A 6,194-nucleotide genomic window follows, 5' to 3' on the forward strand; every position below is an offset into this window, starting at 1 on the left:
TTGCCCTCCAAAAGGCAAAAAGAAGAAAGAAAAAAGAAAAACCTGGAAAGACTTACATGAACTGATGCTGAGTGAAGTGAGCAGAACCAGGAGAACATTGTATCCACTAACAGCAACATTGTAACAATGATCAGCTGTGAATGACTTCGCTATTCTCAGCAGTACAATGACTCAAGACAAACCCAAAGGATTCACATGAAGCACGCTATCTGCCTTCAGAGAAAGAACTGATATTGACTGAATAGAGACTGAAGCAGGCTAGTTTTCACTTTCACTTTTTTCTTTTCTTCAAGTTTTCTTGTACAAAATGACTAATGGAAATGTTGTGCTTAACTGCACATGTATAACCTATGTCTGATTGCTTATCATCTCAGGGAAGGGAGGGATAGAAATTGGAACTCAACACTTTAAATAGGAATGTGAAAAAATAAAATAAAATAGGGCTCCTGCATCAGGCCTGAGGTCTCTCCCATAGCATGAAGAGAAGTGTGTATATGTGTGCCCATGTGTGCATGTGTTTGTGTATTTGAAAGGTGGGTGGGATAGATAGGGGCTAGCTACTCGTAGTGAGTTTAGGGACAGTTTTGAGATTGATAGTGGAAAATATGGCAGCCTGGGAGTCAGGAGGCCCAGGTTTAAGTCCCAGCTCTCTCACCAAGCAAGTCACTACCTGCCTCTGACCCCCAATCCCCTCTTCCTGGAGGGAGAAGTTGGGAGCCCTGAGTGCTGAGGTCCTGTCTCTGTCCAAGTCCTGGGCACACCAAGTGTCTTGGTCCTGAGAGGAGGGGCCCTGGGGCCCTTGGGTAGCAGGTGGTACTTTGGGGGTAGGCGGATATAACAAGGAGGAGAGGGGGTGCTGAAGACAAAACTAAGTAGTTTGGGGAGGATCAATCCTCTTTCCAGGGAATGTTGTGTTCACACTGAAGTCTCAGCAGATTCTAGGGGGATGTCAGCGAGTCTGGCATGAACATAACACATTACCAAATTCTCTCAGATTAGCTGCTGGTCTTTCCTGGCCCTTCTGTTCTCTGCATCTCCCCCACATGGTGAAAGGTCCCATTTTTCCCAAAGCGGGTGATGGATTTCTCCTGGAAGAGGTTCAGGTAGTGATTTCCTGCCCACATTTCTGGCCACCCTGGGTCCTGCTCCATTTCCCTGTTGTGCTGATATTTCTGCCACCCTCTTAGGTTAATGTTTGCGAGTGTCCTTAATGTGCGACTTCTGCTCTCAACCACCTCACTAAAGAGGTGTTCACTAGCTGTTTGGACTGTGGGTCAGCTGCCTAACCTGCTCCTCTTTGCTGGCATTGCTTTTGATATTAGCCTTGCTTGGTGACTTTTTCTGTTTGGGTCATTTTTAAGCCTGCGCAAGTGAAGAATCTTTTTCTCCTTAGCATGGGGTATTGCCAGGGGAAGGGTGTAACTACTCCTTCCTTTCCCTGCCAGGCATGTGAGGAAGCAGTGCACCCCTCCCCGAGGGCAGTCATGGTGTTCTGAGAGACTACAGCTGGGGAACCTGCAATGGGATGTTTCTCCCTGAATTCCTCTGCCTATAGGGGAGGACTGACCAGATATGAATTGTACCACCCCAGCACTGGGGGAGAATGAACCATGACTGTAGAAGTCACAATAAACCACTATAGGGCTGGGAAGGGAGACCTGTTTACAAAAACATGGGTAAGGGTTATATTAGCCCTGAGAAATTACTGATTTGTGAACCTCTAGGGATGTGGTAACAGCCTACAGAAAAACTGGTAAATAAAACCATTTCCCTGTTATGCCCAGACAGTCTGTGTGCTTGTAAGGGGATCCTGTGACCTTCCCATGGAATTTCTGTTAGATACTCAAATATCAGATCCTGGCATCAGGGGGCGATTGGATAGAAAAGTATTAACTTCTCCAAAGAGTATTTACCCTAATGCTTCAATGTGAGAGTCAAGAGGCTCTACTCAAGAGAGAGTCTCCCAAAACAAAGAAGTCTGTTGCATCCTGTGGTGTAGTGCGGAGAGCTCTGGGTTCAGATTCAGGGACTGTCTGGATTGGGGTCAGATCTGGACTCCCATTCTTATGAGCCCTGTGAAGTCAGGGAGGTCACTTTCCCTGCGGGCACTATGGGAAAGGAACAGGAATTAGTTCATGTTTTCTCAAGTCCCAATTCCATTCTACATTGGCCAGGGGCAGAAAGGGGAATGACTTTTGCCTCTTGCTTCCTGGGTGACCTCCCCATCGCTCACATTCTTCACCTATAACATGAAGGAAGTGACCTAAATTGCGTCTTCCATCTCTTCCAATTCTAGTCCTGTGGTCTCAGGAGTTTGGACTAGGTGACCTCTGAGGTCGCTTACAAGTGTCACCCTGTGATCAGTAGAGAAGGAAGGCAGCAGCCACTGCCAGCAGTTCTAGGGAGAGCACCATTCTCTCCTGTGCTGGGGCTGTCTGTGCTTGGCCTATAAAGAGAATGACCTAGCAGAGTGACGGACTTTGGGTAAGGAAGACCCAGGTTCAAATCCTGCTTCTAGCACTTAGTGTGACCCTTAGTCAAGTCAGTGAGCCTTGGTTTATTCATCTCTAAAATGGGACAGCCACAGCATCTCTCTCCCAGGGGCTCTGATCAATGTCAATTCTTGTTAGTAGCAGTTTTGCCCAATCAGAGAGCTGAAGCCTGGGCCTGGGAGTGAGGTGGGGAGCTGACCCATTGTGGATATCAGTGGCCAAGATGCCCTTGCACAGGACTGGGACCTAAAGCGTCCAGTGAGATCTGTTTTAGCCCACATGCTTCAGGGATGCGACATCGCTGAGTCTGTCAGGTCCTTCCCCAGGCTCCATATGAATTTGGGGGTCTTCTCTCTTTGGCCTGGGCTGCCCTGGGCACTGAGTGCCGGAGACACCTGAAGCTGGTTCTGGATCCCAAAGTCATCGATGTCTGCATCCTTGACATTTCCCGAGCCCAGTCCGAGTGCCTGACTAAGAAAGAGGTCACGGGACCCTGGCATCTGAGAGCTTGTCTGTCCACAATGTCCTGAGGACCTTGACCTCTGAGAGCCTTGAATTCTAGGACTTTTGTCTCATTTCTTTTCTTGTGCTTTCTTCCATCTTACCATCTGAGCATAACTCGCCACCAGCCCTAGGATTGTGATGGGTAGGTCCTCCAAGGTCACCGAATCCAGCCTCCCCATTTTACAGATGGGGAAACTGAGGCCCAGACCCTATTCACTCCTCATGGAAGCTTGAGCCAGTGGCTTGATCCCATCTTGGTTCAGCTTCCTGGTCTGACAGATGAGAATAATCACCCCTACCCCCCACTTTTGATGATTATGGTCAATGAGAGAGGCATGGGTTCACAGGCAGAGGCATGTGAACTCTGTTAACAAAGAGCACTCCTTTAGAACAAAATCTCCCTTTCCTTGTTCCTGAATCTGCATCTGGCTGGGGGGTGGGGTGTGGAATGCCAGGCTGGCAAGTACAGGGGTGTGAGGAGGCAGAGCATGGTTGCCCTTGTGGGTGGGGCATCCTGGGGGGGGTGTGAGCCCCACCCACCATTTATCAGTGCTGTTAGTGTGAGCCGCTCCCACTGGCCTGTGGGTGCAGACCACCAGCCTGGACACCCCCTGGCCCCTGCCCTCAGCAGGTTCGAAGCAAAGTAAGAGAGTGGACAGGGAACATCCAGCCTCATTTTTATTCTCTGTAAAATGGGGATAAAAAATGTGTCCTATCAATGAGGAAGGGGAGGAATACAAGGGGAGTTGGGGTGATGTAAAAACAAAAGCTGCCAAGGAAAACCCACTTTAAAATACTGTGTGTGGTAGAGTTGTGAACTGATCCAACCATTCTGGAGAGGAATTTGGGACTATGCCCAAAGGGCTAGAAAAATGTGCATCCTCTCTGACCAAGCAATACTACTGCTAGGGCTGTATCCCAAAGAGATCATAGAAGTGGGGAAAAGACCTACATGTATAAAAGTATTTACAGCAGCTCTTTTTGTGGTGGCCAAGAACTGGAAACTGAGGGGATGCCCATCAACCAGGGAATGACCTAACAGATTGTGGTATATGAGTGTATAGAATACTATTGTGCTTTAAAAAATGGTGAGCAGGCAGACTTCAGAAAAATCTGGAAAGACTTATATGAGCTGATGCAGAGTGAAGTGAGCAGAACCAGGAGAACACTGTACACAGTGACAGTCACAGTCTATGATTAGTGACTTTGATGGACTTAGCCCTTCTCAGCAATGCAAGGACCTAAAACAACTCCAAAGGACTCATGATGGAAAATGCCATCCACATCCAGAGAAAGAACCATGGGGTCTGAATGCAGAGTGAAGCAGACGATTTCTTTTTCGTTTTGTTTTTTTCTTTCTCACAGCTCCTCCTGTTTTTTCTAATTTTTCTATACAACATGAATAATGTGAAAATATGTTTAATATGTATGTATATGTGAAGCCTATATTAGACTGCATGATGTCTTGGGGAGGGGGAGAGGAAAGACGGGGAGAAAATTTAAAACTTATGGAAGTGAATGTTGAAAACTAAAAATAAACAAACTTTAAAAAAAGTACTGTGTGTACGGGAGATCTCGCCGGGTCGTTGTTCTGAAGCATTGCTGGGTTACTAGACTGTAAGCACCAGGAGCGCAGTCCTTTTTGGCCCCGGCAAACAGCAGGTGATTCATAAGTGTTCATTGGATGATGTCAGGTGACCCAACCAATGCTGTGCTGTCCTAAGGACAAGGCAGAGCAGGAGAGGAGGATGGGAATAGCTTCTGCTAAGAATATCAGTGTTACGAAGCAGAGCGCTCTGTACAAAGTGCATGACTACCTGCCCTCCCTGGTTCTCATCCCCACCCTGCCAGTCAGGTCGTATCAGCTCCATTTCACAGATGAGGCAGTTGAGGCGGTCCAGTGACTCCAGACCTAACCTTCTCTCCATGATTCATCTCAGGCACTAGAGAAAAAGGTGACGTCTGCCAAGAGCAGATTCTGGGCCGGGTGGATGACTCCTTGTCTCATGGGGGGGGGGGGGCTGTCTCAGTCTGGGACAGGTTTGGCTAGGAGACCTTGTTGGCTATATGACCTCGGCCAAGTTATCTTCTTGGGCCTCAGTTTCTTCATCTGTAGAACGAGGGCTTGGTTTTGACCCCCACAGGCCCTGCCAGCTCCAGGTCTACACTCCCCTCCAGTGTTATCCAGGCTCCCCATGAATTTCCTTGGTTTCTGACCACACTCCTCCCCATGAGCCTTCTTCTCTGGGCTCCTAAGAGGGTAGCCAGACCTCACCCTGCTGGCCAGAAGCTGAACCTTGGATGACATTCAGTGCACTTGGCAGTTCTCTCCAGGCCCCCCCAGACTCTGGCTGGTCTCTGACCCCCCTCCCAGAAACTTTTCCCCAGGACCCTCTCCTTGGAATCCGACTTGGGCCAGTGTCTCCCCTCCCTGGTATCCAGAGCCCTGCTCCTTTGGTCAGTTCACATTAACAGTCTATATGTGTCAGACAATGTAGCCGGGATTCAAATGGTGTCTCCACTGCTGGTCTGCCTTCCAACAGGTCCCTCCAGCAGGGATAATATGAATATGAATATGAATAATGCCTTATTCAGTCATTCCTCAGTCAGGCTCGACCTGGCCTGTTGTGAGTTTTTGTTTTCCAGCCTCAGTGGTTTCCTGCTTTGTGAAAACACACCTACCCAATCAGTTTGTGCCACCTCACAGGAACAGCTCAGAATGGCAGTAGAGTGTACGACCTGAGGCATGACTTCAGATCCGGCCTCCTGCCTCACAGCATGGTCACCTCTTCCCTGCAACTCCCTGGGGTCTGGCCCTGATTCACAGCAGGTATTGGGTGACTAAAGGGTTAACTCTGTTCTTGGCCAACTGCTCCCTGGAAGCCCCACCCCTAGCCCTCAGATGTAGAGCAAAGTTTCATCAGCAGCTGCCCAGGGGGAGATCTTGGGGCTGGGCTCACTCCTCCTCCATGATCAGGTATGGGCAGTGAGTTCGGAACAGGCCCAAGCAGCAGAGAGAAATAGTGTGGTCCTGCCTCTTGAGCAGACTGGGCCTCCAACTCCTCTTTCTAGATTTTCAATGGTTTCTTGTATTTGTAAAAATAATAATAAAAAGGTCCCCAAAGATGGAAACCAGAGAAAAATGACTAATTACAAACCCAGGCAAGGTGCTTTGGGGTCTGGGTCAGGAGGCAGGAA

This window comes from Petaurus breviceps, unplaced genomic scaffold (assembly GCF_028583685.1).
Source record: "Petaurus breviceps papuanus isolate PSGF00001 unplaced genomic scaffold, PetGlider_PUasm1.0 173, whole genome shotgun sequence".
Taxonomy (NCBI): Eukaryota; Metazoa; Chordata; class Mammalia; order Diprotodontia; family Petauridae; genus Petaurus; species Petaurus breviceps.